At 35.9% G+C, this 16,504-nt stretch overlaps 1 protein-coding gene and 2 non-coding genes across 4 annotated transcripts in view; 2 read left to right on the forward strand and 1 right to left on the reverse strand.

The window, feature by feature from the left end:
- Positions 1–12,397: 12,397 nt before the first annotated feature.
- On the forward strand, positions 12,398–12,470 carry TRNAR-CCU. Its single transcript has one exon. It is a non-coding gene; the product is annotated as a tRNA-Arg (tRNA).
- A 153-nt stretch (positions 12,471–12,623) lies between these two features.
- On the reverse strand, positions 12,624–12,696 carry TRNAR-UCG. Its single transcript has one exon. It is a non-coding gene; the product is annotated as a tRNA-Arg (tRNA).
- A 72-nt stretch (positions 12,697–12,768) lies between these two features.
- Positions 12,769–16,504, forward strand: part of LOC121422451 (DNA polymerase subunit gamma-2, mitochondrial-like) — a 36,378-nt gene continuing 32,642 nt past the window's right edge. Inside the window, exon 1 of one of the 2 annotated variants that reach the window (XM_041617509.1) lies at positions 12,769–12,799. The gene's annotated coding sequence lies outside the window, so the exon portion shown is untranslated. Of the gene's footprint in view, positions 12,806–16,504 lie in introns of both variants that reach the window. The other variant, XM_041617510.1, reaches the window with a different exon arrangement.

A 16,504-nucleotide genomic window follows, 5' to 3' on the forward strand; every position in this document is an offset into this window, starting at 1 on the left:
CTTCTACCCCAGTCACATGACTCCTGAATAGTAAGCCACGTAGGATTATTCTTACATGTTTTTTTTCCTTCATAAGTAGTAACATCGAAAATGAGAATGATGTTTTCTTGTTTCAAAGGGAACTCGTAATACATAAAACGGGACTTTCTCACAAGTGATAGGGCACAGAACACGTAGTCTGCAAGCACAGATCCTCATTGGAACTTTGATCAACAAGTGTGCCTCCACGCAAAGACTAGCACATACAAAACTTGCTGTTCTTCATTACACAAGGCATGAGTAGGCTGCACATTCAGACCCTTATTTCGAGTGAAGGGTTTTCCCAGCAGACTACAGAACACGTGAGGAGCACTTTTCGTGGGTAAAAAGGGGCACTGATTCGAGAAAGGGTATTATAAGGTGGCAAACTGGCACTTGCTAACGGCATCAGGGGGTATGAAAGGGGCACAAAACACGTACGTTAGTAGAGGGCAATTTTCTTGGGTAAAAAGGGGCACTGACACGAGAAAGTGCCCTTACAAGAAGGCAAGGGGGCAATAGCTTACACATAAAACGGGCCCTTCTCAGAAGAAAGGGGCATAGAACACGTTCGTGAGGGGGCATTTTGTTAAAGATTGACACTGATGAGAAAAATATTGTACTTGCTAACACATAAAACGGGTCCTTCTCAGATGAAAGATATATAGTAATAAAAATGCACCTACATCGAAAGCATTATGATTACCAGATAAAGTATAAACAACAGTGAATTATTTCAATCTGGACTGGACAAATCCAGATTTTGTCAAAAAATTATGCCAAATTGTGTTTTTCTTAACAAAAAAGAGGATAGGAATATCTTTTCCTTTTCAGACATATCGAAAATAATGAAAAAACATGTTACAACTCACCATTCATGTAAAACAATCCCGAGGTGACATTTTAGATTTGAATCATTCACACTCATTCAATGACTCATGATAAATTACTCTAGCAATTCACACTGGGAATTCAAACATCAAATAAATTGGGAAAGAATAGGGAAAAATAGGTTTAAAATATATCATTTATTCACAAAACGAATCCAAAGAGAACTTTACAAATATTCAACAATAAATACAATTGAACATCATTGGGCTTAAACCTGTATGATACTCTACAATGTTTGAGGCAATACAAATCAAAGGGATAAGCTTATACTTTTAGGATACTCTTCAATGTATGAGGTAATACAAATCAAATGGGATAAGCTTATACCTGTAGGAAACTCGACAATGTATGAGGTAATTCAAATCAAAAGGGATAAGCTTATACCTGTAGGATACTCTACAATGTATGTGGCAATACAAATCAAAAGGGATAAGCTTATACCTGTAGGATACTCTGTAATGCATGAGGTACTACAAATCAAATGGGATAAGCTTATACCTGTAGGATACTCTGTAATGCATGAGGTACTACAAATCAAATGGGATAAGCTTATACCTGTAGGATACTCTACAATGTATGTGGCAATACAGATCAAATGGGATAAGCTTATACCTGTAGGATACTCTGCATGTAGGAGGTAATACAAATCAAAAGGGATAAGCTTATACCTGTAGGATACTCTGCAATATATGTGGCAATGCAGATCAAATGGGATAAGCTTATACCTGTAGGATACTCTACAATGTATGAGGTAATACAAATCAAAAGGGATAAGCTTATACCTGTAGGATACTCTACAATGTATGAAGCAATAAAAACAAAGGGATAAGCTTATACCTACGTGATAGTCTGCAATGTACATGTACGAGGTAATACAAATCAAAAGGGATAAGCTTATACCTGTAGGATACTCTACAATGTATGTGGCAATACAGATCAAATGGGATAAGCTTATACCTGTAGGATACTCTTCAATGTATGAGGTAATACAAATCAAATGGGATAAGCTTATACCTGTAGGATACTCTACAATGTATGTGGCAATACAGATCAAATGGGATAAGCTTATACCTGTAGGATACTCTACAATGTATGTGGCAATACAGATCAAATGGGATAAGCTTATACCTGTAGGATACTCTGAAATGTATGAAGTAATACAAATCAAAAGGGATAAGCTTATACCTACGTGATAGTCTGCAATGTACATGTACGAGGTAATACAAATCAAAAGGTATAAGCTTATCCCTTTTGATTTGTATTACCTCATACATTGAAGAGTATCCTACAGGTATAAGCTTATCCCTATTGATTTGTATTACCTCATACATTGCAGAGTATCCTACAGGTATAAGCTTATCCCATTTGATTTGTATTACCTCATACATTTTAGAGTATCCTACAGGTATAAGCTTATACCTTGTGATTTGTGTTACCTCATACATTGCAGAGTATCCTACAGGTATAAGCTTATCCCATTTGATCTGCATTGCCACATACATTGTAGAGTATCCTACAGGTATAAGCTTATCCCATTTGATCTGCATTGCCACATACATTGTAGAGTATCCTACAGGTATAAGCTTATCCCATTTGATCTGTATTTGCCACATACATTGTAGTGTATCCTACAGGTATGAGCTTATCCCATTTGATCTGTATTTGCCACATACATTGTAGAGTATCCTACAGGTATAAGCTTATCCCATCTGATCTGCATTGCCACATACATTGTAGAGTATCCTACAGGTATAAGCTTATCCCATTTGATCTGTATTTGCCACATACATTGTAGAGTATCCTACAGGTATAAGCTTATCCCTTTTGATTTGTATTACCTCATACATTGTAGAGTATCCTACAGGTATAAGCTTATCCCTTTTGATTTGTATTACCTCATACATTGAAGAGTATCCTACAGGTATAAGCTTATCCCATTTGATTTGTATTACCTCATACATTGAAGAGTATCCTACAGGTATAAGCTTATCCCATTTGATCTGTATTGCCACATACATTGTAGAGTATCCTACAGGTATAAGCTTATCCCTTTTGATTTGTTTTGCCACATACATTGTACATGTAGAGTATCATACAGGTATAAACTTATCACATTTGATCTGTATTGCCACATATATTGTAGAGTATCCTACAGGTATAAGCTTATCCCTTTTGATTTGAATTACCTCATACATTGCAGAGTATCCTACAGGTATAAGCTTATCCCTTTTGATTTGTATTACCTCATACATTGAAGAGTATCCTACAGGTATAAGCTTATCCCGTTTGATTTGTATTACCTCATACATTGAAGAGTATCCTACAGGTATAAGCTTATCCCTTTTGATTTGTATTACCTCATACATTGCAGAGTATCCTACAGGTATAAGCTTATCCCATTTGATTTGTATTACCTCATACATTGCAGAGTATCATACTGGTATAAGCTTATCCCTTTTGATTTGTATTACTTCATGCATTGTAGCAGAGTATCCTACAGGTATAAGCTTATCCCTTTTGATTTGTATTACCTCATACATTGCAGAGTATCTTGCAGGTATAAGCTTATCCCACTTGATTTGTATTACCTCATACATTGAAGAGTATCCTACAGGTATAAGCTTATCCCGTTTGATTGGTATTACCTCATACATTGAAGAGTATCCTACAGGTATAAGCTTATCCCTTTTGATTTGTTTTACCTCATACATTGAAGAGTATCCTACAGGTATAAGCTTATACCGTGCGATTTGTGTTACCTCATACATTGAAGAGTATCATACTGGTATAAGCTTATCCCTTTTGATTTGTATTACTTCATGCATTGCAGAGTATCCTACAGGTATAAGCTTATCCCTTTTGATTTGTATTACCTCATACATTGAAGAGTATCCTACAGGTATAAGCTTATCCCGTTTGATTTGTGTTACCTCATACATTGCAGAGTATCCTACAGGTATAAGCTTATCCCTATTGATTTGTATTACCTCATACATTGCAGAGTATCCTACAGGTATAAGCTTATCCCATTTGATTTGTATTACCTCATACATTTTAGAGTATCCTACAGGTATAAGCTTATACCTTGTGATTTGTGTTACCTCATACATTGCAGAGTATCCTACAGGTATAAGCTTATCCCGTTTGATTTGTGTTAGCTCATACATTGCAGAGTATCCTACAGGTATAAGCTTATCCCGTTTGATTTGTATTACCTCATACATTGAAGAGTATCCTACAGGTATAAGCTTATCCCGTTTGATTTGTATTAGCTCATACATTGCAGAGTATCCTACAGGTATAAGCTTATCCCGTTTGATTTGTGTTAGCTCATACATTGCAGAGTATCCTACAGGTATAAGCTTATCCCGTTTGATTTGTATTACCTCATACATTGAAGAGTATCCTACAGGTATAAGCTTATCCCGTTTGATTTGTGTTAGCTCATACATTGCAGAGTATCCTACAGGTATAAGCTTATCCCGTTTGATTTGTATTACCTCATACATTGAAGAGTATCCTACAGGTATAAGCTTATCCCGTTTGATTTGTATTACCTCATACATTGACGAGTATCCTACAGGTATAAGCTTATTCCATTTGATTTTTATTACCTCATACATTGAAGAGTATCCTACAGGTATAAGCTTATCCCATTTGATCTGTATTGCCACATACATTGTAGAGTATCCTACAGGTATAAGCTTATCCCTTTTGATTTGTTTTGCCACATACATTGTACATGTAGAGTATCATACAGGTATAAACTTATCCCATTTGATCTGTATTGCCACATACATTGTAGAGTATCCTACAGGTATAAGCTTATCCCATTTGATTTGTATTACCTCATACATTGTAGAGTATCCTACAGGTATAAGCTTATCCCTTTTGATTTGTATTACTTCATGCATTGCAGAGTATCCTACAGGTATAAGCTTATCCCTTTTGATTTGTATTACCTCATACATTGAAGAGTATCCTACAGGTATAAGCTTATCCCATTTGATCTGTATTGCCACATACATTGTAGAGTATCCTACAGGTATAAGCTTATCCCTTTTGATTTGTTTTGCCACATACATTGTACATGTAGAGTATCCTACAGGTATAAGCTTATCCCATTTGATCTGTATTGCCACATACATTGTAGAGTAACATACAGGTATAAGCTTATCCCATTTGATTTGTCTTACCTCATACATTGTAGAGTATCCTACAGGTATAAGCTTATCCCTTTTGATTTGTATTACTTCATGCATTGCAGAGTATCCTACAGGTATAAGCTTATCCCTTTTGATTTGTATTACCTCATACATTGTAGAGTATCCTACAGGTATAAGCTTATCCCGTTTGATTTGTGTTACCTCATACATTGCAGAGTATCCTACAGGTATAAGCTTATCCCGTTTTATTTGTATTACCTCATACATTGAAGAGTATCCTACAGGTATAAGCTTATCCCATTTGATTTGTATTACCTCATACATTGTAGAGTATTCTACAGGTATAAGCTTATCCCTTTTGATTTGTATTACCTTGTACATGTACATTGCAGACTATCACGTAGGTATAAGCTTATCCCTTTTGTTTTTATTACTTCATACATTGTAGATTATCATACAGGTATAAGCTTATCCCGTTTGATTTGTGTTACCTCATACATTGCAGAGTATCCTACAGGTATAAGCTTATACTTTGTGATTTGTATTACCTCCTACATTGCAGAGTATCACACAGGTATAAGTTTATCCCTTTTGATTTGTATTACCTCCTACATTGCAGAGTATCACACACGTATAAGCTTATCCCTTTTGATTTGTATTGCCTCATACATTGCAGAGTATACAGTTGTACATACACATGTTTATTTATATTCCATTGAATGACAAATTAAATCAAACATATATACTGTGAAAAGATTTTACATGGTCTAATTGTGATGTATTGCTGTTTTGAATTGTGCCATATGAATTAAATCAAGTGATAGAGAGAGAGAGGATGGTTGAATTGGTGATTTCATTGAGCTAATGGCACTAATTTTTCAACTTTTTTATACAAAATTTGGACCAGATGCCCTTACAAGTGGAACAATATTACAGCAAAAATGCATCTTTTTTGTGAATTTGAGCAGTCCATTTTTGGTCATTTTGTCCAGATTGAAATAATTTACTGTTAAACCCAGTCATTCGGATCTTAATTTAAAATTAAAATAGAATTGGTCAACTAATCTGCTGATTTAAATGTGTCCACCCACCAAAATAAATCATGAATAGATAGATCAATAAACAAACAAATAAAATATACATTTAAATAAATGAATAAATAAATAAACGATAAAACATCAAACAGCATTTTGGCAGTTTGGTACATGTAAACAAATTGACAAATCTATTTCTCATCTATTTCCTTTTCTTCTTTTCTCTCACGACTTTGCATCAACAAATAACAACTGTGTATGGTCTGATTTGTTTTCAAATGACTTCATGAGGGTGCCTAACTAACGAACAATAGAAGAAATAAAAGATGGAAAACTTACCGATGGTGGGAGGTCCTTTAGAAATAACTTCAGGAAAAGAAACCAACTTGGAGAAGGGTAAGTAGGACCCGGCGGGGGGGTTTCTAGTCTTGGTGTCGTCCAAATCATGTTCGTCAGATCTACTTTCGTCCGGTTGGCTGTCCATGGGTTTTGGCCGGACCTTCCCACCATTGCAGCTTGTGGTCATCACCATCAGCCCAAAGAGCAATGCTGTCCAAAGACGAGACATATTTCAACAGGTAACAGGTTGATTGGTTGCCGAAGTTTCGAAGTTGATTTGACTTTTTGAAATTATTGGCAAATAGAAAAGAACGAATATAACACGCATTAACTTCTTTGATGGAATAAATGATAACAGTTTTATAATTTCCAAATACGATGAATCACGAAAACACATACAAAGAGTAGTAGCGCTAATTAAAATAAAATAAGAGCAATTTTGATTGCTTGAAGTTTTCGATTTTTTTTCTGACAAAAGATATGCCTTTTCGTAATGTAATGAGCTCTTGAACGGGAAATCGTTTTGCATTTATGCTCTCTAAAATATTATCGAATATCTGCCATTACATACAAACGGTTTATGACGGTCTGGAAAGAAAGCTGACGAACCACTCTCGCCGAAAATTTCTTTCCAACTGGCTGAAAAATGAATGTGAAGGATTGAAAAAGATTGATCACACAACATAGACAGAAATTCTGTACTCGACTTTTTCCATAATATCTAATTTGCAAATATTTACACATCTTGTTATATACCGAATACTAATTAGGAGAATAAATATGTTTAGAAGATGTACACTGTATGTATTCGGATTCAAGGACTCCGAAATAAAAATAATGATTTTGTATTTTCTATTTGTATAATCTAATAACAGTTTTTTTTTCATGATGATGTCTTAGAATGTTTCTCCTCCAAACAAAAATCCATGCTTTGTCTACATGATGTAGGGGAGAGCGTGGCTAGTCCGCCCCTTTACACTCTTTTATATAGAATCGCCATTTTTTTTTAGCAGGAAGGTCGTGTTTTCAGATGTATAAAGGTCTATGTAATATCTACACAGCACAAACTGTGGTGTTAACCAGTGTACATAGAGGACTACATCGGTTATTTTACACCGGTGTTAAATTGATGGTGTTAGTTTTACACCTGTAGGTGTTATTACAACACCTATGGTTGTTACATTTACACTCTTTGGTGTTATGTTCAATCTCAAGGGTGTTATTTTAACACCTGAGGGTGTGGTCCTTTATTAACACCAATTGTGTCAGTTTTAACACCACAGTTTTTACAGTGTACCTAATCCTCTATTTTCGGTGAGGTAATGCATACGGTCTTGGCAAAAATGGGCCATAAGGAAAATTTTCGCTCCAGGGCGAACCTGTCAACCCTGGAGCAAGTTCGCCGGTTAGGCGGGGCGAGTTCGCCCACGGGAAAAAAAACAGTGATATATGAAACAAAAATGATGTGTTCAAAGAGATTTTTTCATATTGGAACATCGAATGACCTCTAGTTCGATAATCGATGAAAAGTTATCATAATTTAGCACATATACTGACATAATTTCATGTCATGTCATGTCTACGTGAGGATATATTTGTAGGCGTATGTGTCTATAATGTAGATAAAGGGGGGGGGGGGCGGACCTGCCCCGTCGCAAATAGAGCGAACCAGTCACCCCTCCACCGACAGCCATTTTCTTTTCTATTGTTTTTCGCAATATTTACAACACATTTTGAAGTATCAAGGGAATATTTCAGTATGCAAATCACTCCTTTGTAACAAGAAATATCATAACTGCATTCATGAGTGTCTATATAAAAAAAAAGAAATTTGAAAATTTCGTTTTTTACAAAATGGCCTCGAAATGGGCGAGTAGCCTTAATTTTCTGGAATTCCGAGAAGATGACCTCTCGTCAAGGTATGTTACTACCGTTTGGGCAGGTTAACATTACATCATCAACAAAACCTACATCCAGTCCCAGCAAAGTGGAAAATCACGTGGTAGGCGGGCTTGCCCCCGGGCGGATTAACCCCTCTCTCCCCTTATTGCTAAAAAGAAATCATTATTGTGTAAATGTGATACAGGACCTGGTCACAAAACGGTTTTGAAAGTGGAGGCTGAGCCAAAAATGTGTGTGTGAGAGGGGGGGGGGGCTGGTCTGACCATACAAAAATCACAATATTAGAGCTTTTTACGCTTTTTTACACGATTTTGGAAAAAAAAAAGTGGGGGCCCAGCCCCCGGTTCTGCGGCCCCTGGATTATTATTGATAAGAAACAAAATCGTAGTTGTGCTTTTTATGCCTATATTTGATAATTATTTAGGAGTGTTTTCTGTGTCAGAATGTCAGGAAACCCAACTCAACATCTTTAATCCAAACCCTTTTAAGAGGTACCTTAATAATTGGAAAGGTATTTCACCAACCGAAATTACGATCACGTTTTTCCCCAACTTGTATGAATCCAAATGGACATAGACTATATAGGCAATTCTTTTTATCTATCTTATCCATTCAAATTCATCGAAGATCAGTGGCGGACCGTGACCCCGAGAAGACAGAGCATTGGGGGGGGCACGGCATTATTCACAAACAATGCAGTGCCCCCCCCCCCCCCCCAATGCTTTGTCTCCTCCGGGTCACGGTCCGCTACTGTCGAAGATGATCGAAATTTCTTTTTTTTATGTTTATTATCTTACATCTCGCACGTGATGTCAGAGCCCGTGTCAGAGTCACATGTGTACATGCCTAATGCAAATATCGTTGTCTAAATTTACTCAAATGTTTAAATAACATAATTATGTAGGCTTTTGCATGATTATAATAGATAAAAAGTCTACATATTTTCCTCTTGTTGTCACGTTCATTTCATTTGGTGCAAATATTTTTCAAAAATTGACAAGAAACGATGACTATATAGTGAACATGAAGGAATGCCATGCACTCGGGTGGTGTCATGCTATCATTTCATTTCGCAAGGTATACATTTTTGTAAACATAAATTGATACAAAAATTAGTTTGTCATGAAGATGTACGTTCCATGTTTATAGAAAAACTTGAATTTGCAAGATTAAAAAAATTAAATCCCGCTTTGATTTAGATTGCAACTGTTTGGATTTAAAGTTAAAGTCAAGTCCACCCAGAAGAATGTTGATTTTGATAAATAGATAACAATCAAACAAATCACTGAAAATCTCTTCAAAATTGGATGTAAAATAAGAAAGTCATGACATTTTAAAGTTTCGCTTACTTTTTCACAAACAGTGCACTTCTATCCTTTCATTGAAATCAAATATTCAAATGAGAGTCGATGATATCCCTCACTCACTATTATACTGTGTTCGAATTATACAATATTTCAATTTTTACCGATTTGAATAAGGTCAAATTTCACTGAACCATGGAATGTTAAATCAATATACTACACGTTCAGGGAAGAACAAAACTTTGTCTCACAGGACATGACAATGAATGAGGAGAAAATTTTAATATTTTATATTTTTAAGTAATAAAATACAAAAGTAATAATGAGTGGATGACGTCATCAGTTACCTCATGATACCGACCAGGATGTGCATGTATCTATTTTGTGAAATTGAGCGAAACTTCAAAATAAAACTTTTCTTATTTTACATCTGATTTTGATGATATTTTCATTGTTATGCTTGTTGGATTTCTGTCCTTTTATTGAAATCAAATTGTTGTTGAAGTGGACTATTCTAGAATGCAAATAACATCATTTGAACAGATAATCTTAATCAGACCAACAAACCACGATTTAAAAAAAAATCAAAATCGGGGATGGAATAACGAAGTAATAGATTTGTTTTATCCGGTAAAACAGTTCTATGCCTAACTGTTTTCATGAATATTCAGTGAGCAAACTGATAACGTCTTATCTCAACCTATTTTTCCTTTTTGTTAAATTTAATTTTATGTAATTATGTTTTTTCAAATTCTGCCGAATAATAATAATAATAGTACATTTCTTAAATACGCATAACACCTACAGGTCTCTATGCGCGAGTGACATTCTGCCGAATGTGTTGAAAACTTATTTAATGCTATTGCTGCAACTTACTTTGTTATCAGAGAGACATACCATGCACATATCAATGAAAATGTATTATATTCATAATTATTTTCATGTAAGAAAGAGGAAAGTGGAGATATGGCACTCAGCCCACCTAATGAATATTCGTAATGGGGTGCATTTAAATGTTTTCACAAAATTGATAAACTCTAAAATTCGATAACCTCGTGTATTATCAGATTTTAATGAAACTTTCATCATCTTACTCGGTGAATTTTCTTTATTTATTTGGATGTTATCATTTTAAGCCCGGTTGAATTTCAAAACCGTTGGTAATCGTACGTGGCACATCCCACTCTGGTTGTCAGTTTCAATTTTTAAATTCGGAATATTGGAGTGTAACGGAGACGTTTGTACCATAATACCTTGATCAAGCGCCACGCTTCCATCTTCACTTCAAGTGTGCATGGCAGTGTTAAAGGTCAAGTCCACCCCAGAAAATAGTTGATTTGAATCGATAGAGAAAAATCAAACAAAAATGACGCTGCAAATTTCATCGAAATCGGATGTAAAATAAGAAAGTTATGACATTTTTAATTTTCGCTTATTTTTCACAAACCAGTTCAATGCACAACTCAGCGATAAAAAACGAAAGAATCGATGATGCATGTGTTGATGTCCATCACTCACTATTTCTTTTGTTTTTTTATTGTTTGAATAATACAATATTTCAAGTTTTTACATATTTGACAATAAGGATCAACTTAACTTAACCATAAACTGTTGAAATAATGGTAATTCCACATGTTCAGGGAGGAATAAAACTTTGTTTCACTTGATAAGGAGGAGAAAATTAGAATATTTCATATAATAAAACACAAAAGAAATAGTGAGTGGGTGACGTCATCAGTCTGCGATTTGCATGTCGACCAGGATGTGCATATGTTTTCTGAAATTAAGCGAAACTTTAAAATGTCATAACTTTCTTATTTTACTTCCGATTTTGATGAAATTTTCAGTGTTTTGTTTGTTGGATTTTTTCCTTTTTTCAAATAAACTTTTTGTTGGGGTAGACTTGTCCCTTAAGTTAAGAGGCTTTGTAGCCAACAAATTTTGATCGCCTTAAATTTGTTTAGTAAAGGGGAGGAATGTTGGCGACATGATGGCTGTTTCAGTTTATTTCAGCTATCGATGGCTTTTTGCTGAAGAAATGTTTCCTCATTTCTGATCTGGAATGAGTTTTTGTATATAGGGCCCCCGGATAGGGCCTAGCTTTAGGAATGAAGTCTGGTACTCAGATACTTTGCTTTCTTTGACATCGACCAATAATCATTTTGAGTTTGACCGCGCGTGTTGGTATTCTTCTTTCCTTTCTTTTCTTCTTTCTTTCATTTTTTTCTCTCCCTTTTTTCAAACGGAAAGATCAGTATACACCTTTCCCCACTTTTCATAATATTGGCCGGATCTATTCTGATGATGTGTTTTATTAAGCATAACTTATTTTTATACCTTACGTGACGATCGTAGAATGCATGCACATTGAGAGAAATTATGTTGACTTTAATTTCTCTCTATTTACAAAAATGTACATGGGGAGAGTTTCATCAACGTTTTCGTCCGACAACTTTCCTAGATTTTGATTGGCTCACGGTGATTGTTACTATGGTAACTGTCAGATAAAAAGTCCATGCAGACAAGTTCATAAAATGCTTCCCAGATAATAATTTCTCTGGCAAACATGATCAGTTGGGATCGGTGGGAGGGTCGTGGATATAGAAGGGGTGATGTGGGCAAGCTTGATAGGCCTTATTGATGGTTTCCAGTGGCGCAGTATTTGGGTATTATCATGCAGGCATTTAGTGAGATGGATTAAGGAAAATTGTATTTAAATGATAACATTAATTTGCTGTTAACTGCCTCCGTGGCCTAATGGATAAGGCATCGGTCTCCTAAACCGGGGATTGTGGGTTCGAGTCCCACCGGAGGTGAATATTTTTTATTTTATATATTATGCCTAATTATTATGTTGGTCTGTAGCGTCTTTTTCATTTTATTAAAATGATTCTAATCTATTTGCTATTTACTGTAAGTGCAAGTGTATTAATGAGTCAACAAATATTATTGATGATAAAAAAAATTGACGACCACGAAGGGACTCGAACCCTCAATCTTCCGATCCGAAGTCGGACGCCTTATCCATTAGGCTACGCGGCCAGTTGGCATCAAAAGAGGACATCTTATTCCTATATGCTATGCATGGATATGTGCAGTACACAGACATGTGCATATTTTCTGTGTGTACCGAGCTGCAGTGACTGTGTCTGTGAGTACCGTACTTTATCAATTCTTGTATTGTCTTAATATGTTCTAGAACGCTTTTTATATCGGTTAAAAGTTTATTTTACGATGTGTTTTGCCATGTCTGTGAGCAGTAATCAAAATTTCTACAATGTAGACTGTTACTTGACGAGACGAATAAATGCCCGATTTACTCGGTCGTCCATGAATTTTAGTCCCACACGTGTTAATTTATGTTGTTGCTGAGGCGTTAATGCAGTTTCGCACCGGCCGACTTCGAGAGAATTTCCCCAGCAGGCCCCACCAGTTGAACAGTCAGTAGGTCCCCTGTAACCCAGGAAGCTCCGGCCCGCTTCGCGGGCAGCATCCCTGGACTCGTCCGTGTAATTAGGCGGACATGTGCTCTTCAAAATGGTAGAAAGAATCACTTGTTCACTGCTACCACCCTGCCTGTGGGCACTCTAGGCGACACCGCAATACTTACCCGTGTTAAGAAACTGGGACTCCACTCATGCGCATTTGGGCCGCCCTAGCTTAGAACTAAGCTTTCTTTCCGTAAAAAAAAATTATTCTTATGATTAAATAAATATTAATTAATACATGAATACTGTTAAATCGGTACTCACCGGTTCTCTTCTTGAATTTTCTGCCAATTTCCCACGCTGCTGGCTACAATTCCGCGTTAAATTTTGTCGCCATAGAGAGCTGTTCATGCAACTTTATTTATAAATGGAGCGCCCTTTACGAGAGTTGTTAATGCCGCGGAGAAATCGTTAGGCATTTTGGCCTGTGTTCAAGGCGTAGCTGTTCTATTTTTTTATAAAATTATGTGTGAGATCGAAATCTCAGCGAGTAAACACAATATGGAAGAGTGTATACTCGCTGTGATATGATCCCGATAGGGAGGCGCAACACCCCCACCCACATGGGCGCAAACCCCAGGGCCGGGGGACATGTCCCCTCACCCAAAATAGTAGGGGGCACATTATGAAATGTCCCCCTACTATTTTTGGTCATTTCGTTCAAAATCGAAATGTATTTTGGAAGAGACGATCTTACTTTTGGCATGCCCCCTTTTTTTTGCTTGTTTGCTTGTCAAATTTCTTTTGGTCAAGATGACCTTCTTTAGAGGGTGATAAACCTTCTTTTTTTGTTTGTTTTTTGCTTGTCAAATTTTCCAGCCCCTGGTCCCCCTACCTTTGGGGAGAGATTTCCGCCCTTGCAAGTAGACATACTCTTGATATTGTTTGCGAATCTGCACGGGCGTCGATCGAGGGCTGGGGATGAGGAAAAGCGGTGAGACGAGAAAAAAAATAGAACTTAGAAGGGAAAAGGCGACAGAAAAAAAGTGAACGAAAGAAAAATTAATGGAAAATAAAAGGGAAGAGTAAATAGGGAGAAATGTGATGGGTAAAATAAATTATGGGAAAAGAGGACAGAAAAAAAGTGAACGAAAGAAAATTTAATGGAAAATAAAAGGGAGAAAATAGGAGAAATGTGATGGGTAAACAAAATTATGGGGAAAGATTCTGGACGCACTATTCATGTTTTATCATGAAAAGGATAAGTTATTTATCCGCGAGCAGACACTTTTTGATATTGTGATCTGAAACTGGATAATGATTTAAATAGAGAACAATCTGCGTATCTGAATTAACGTGTGTTTTAGATTTCGACTTTGGGTATTCTAAGTAACTTTCTTATTTTGGGTATTCTAAGTAACTGAAAATCAATAAAGAGAGCGCAAAGCGCGAGCTAAAAATATATGATATAACAAAGGGTGAATTTAAGCTCTGTAATGCAAACACTTTGTGGGAAAATTGTGAATTGTGATGGATCACAGTTAAAAAAGAGCTGATGTATTTTATTTTTATTACTTTGAGTTTTTACATAGGACCGGAACATGCTATGAGGGCATTATGTCATCATATGAAAATGATGACCATCTTCCTATTTCTCTCGCATGGGAGCGCAAAATGTGTTAATTTTATGGCCTGAAAACTGGACATTTAAAGCACTTTGTAATTATGCATAAGAGGCATTATATATCTATCAATGCGAGCAGAAATCGCGAGTCGAATTTTTTGATAAACTGTCATCAAATTAGTTTGATTTAGAATTAATATTGGGATATACATAACCGACTAATCCAAATGCTATAGCGTGCGGCGCTAGCTGATACGTTTTAACAATCTGACCTGAATAGGGAACTTTTTGAGAACTTTATGGAATACAGGAAAATAATACGTACCTGAAAATTCAAATTTTGCGAGCGCGCAGCGCAAGCAGAAAATGATAATGTTCAGATGATAACACAGACATTTTTACAGAGCACTTTTTAAAAATCAATTTGTAAATGAAACAAAATAATGAAAGTTCAATTTCCCAGCTGAAATATGTTTTGTATAATGACTTCAAAGTTTGATTTTTCAAGCTCCATATTGAGCAAGATATGCAAATACCCTAAAAGACAATAAGGCGCGAAGCGCGAGCGAAAATTTTTTATCCTAACAAATAGATTTAAAAAAAAATTATTTTCAGAGTCTTCCCCTAATGTTATTTCATTTAATCATGTTCCTCCTCTTATGTTTGCCTTTCTTCTTTTTTCCTCTCTTTTCCCTTCCTTTTCTTTTTTCCTTTCTTTTTTTTCTTTTTTTGCTCCGCCAATAGGGGGGCCCGGGCCCCTCGGCCCCCCTGGATCCGCCTATGTTAGCGGTTGTAGGTATAAATCGCGCTCTAACGCTCTAAAACTGTGTTCTTTATCAAAAAGCTGTCTTTCATATTCATTTTGTTCGCAAAAGAATATAAAGTTAATTTCAATCATTGTATATAGTTATCCTGTTTATGATAAAAATACTTAGAAATTGGGTTAGGTTAGGGTTATCAAATTATCAGGGCAGAAAATATATATTTTTTTCTCATTTTGCGCGTCGAGCTGGCACTATTTGATCTGTGTTATTATGTTTTTGATGACATTCATTGTATTCACAGCAATAATTATTAAACATTGCGCACGCGCCGTGCGCCGCATGAATTATGTAGATCAGGTGAATAACTTACCGCTACACACAAGCAGTTGCTCTATATTCTATGTAATATAATATATAGAGCAACTGCCCATTTTTAATGGTCCATAATATACCCACTTTCTTCTTTTTTGGAACGAGTATGAATTTATCTACTGATATACTGAATGTACAATAAAAGTCATTATCATGTATTTCTTGGCATTTCATTTACTTTTTTACCATAATTATATCACACAGCTGCTCGCATAGGCCTACGCCGTCACAAATAACAAAACAAAATCTCACTTTTTTTCTTTTTTGGTGGGGGATGGATTTTCCATACGCATACGTACAATTTTTCAAATTATTTTTTTCTGCTATTTTCATAATAAACTTTAAATGATTTCGCCTTTGCACTATTATTTTTTTAAAGACAAAATAAAAAACTCAAAATTACATCATCATCATATCATCGTCACCAACTTCATTCTCATCTTTATCACCACTACCACCATCATTATTATCATCATCATCATCATCATCACCGCCACCATCACCACCACTATCATCTTCACCAAGATAATTTTCATCATCATTATCATCATTGCCATCATCGTCTTTTTTTCTTATTTTTTCTCCTTCCTGCTTTTTTTCCTTCCTATTTTCCTCTTTTTAGAGGGCACACCACCACGCCCCCTTACTGGATATCCGCCTCT

Source organism: Lytechinus variegatus, chromosome 10 (genome assembly GCF_018143015.1).
Source record: "Lytechinus variegatus isolate NC3 chromosome 10, Lvar_3.0, whole genome shotgun sequence".
Lineage (NCBI taxonomy): Eukaryota > Metazoa > Echinodermata > Echinoidea > Temnopleuroida > Toxopneustidae > Lytechinus > Lytechinus variegatus.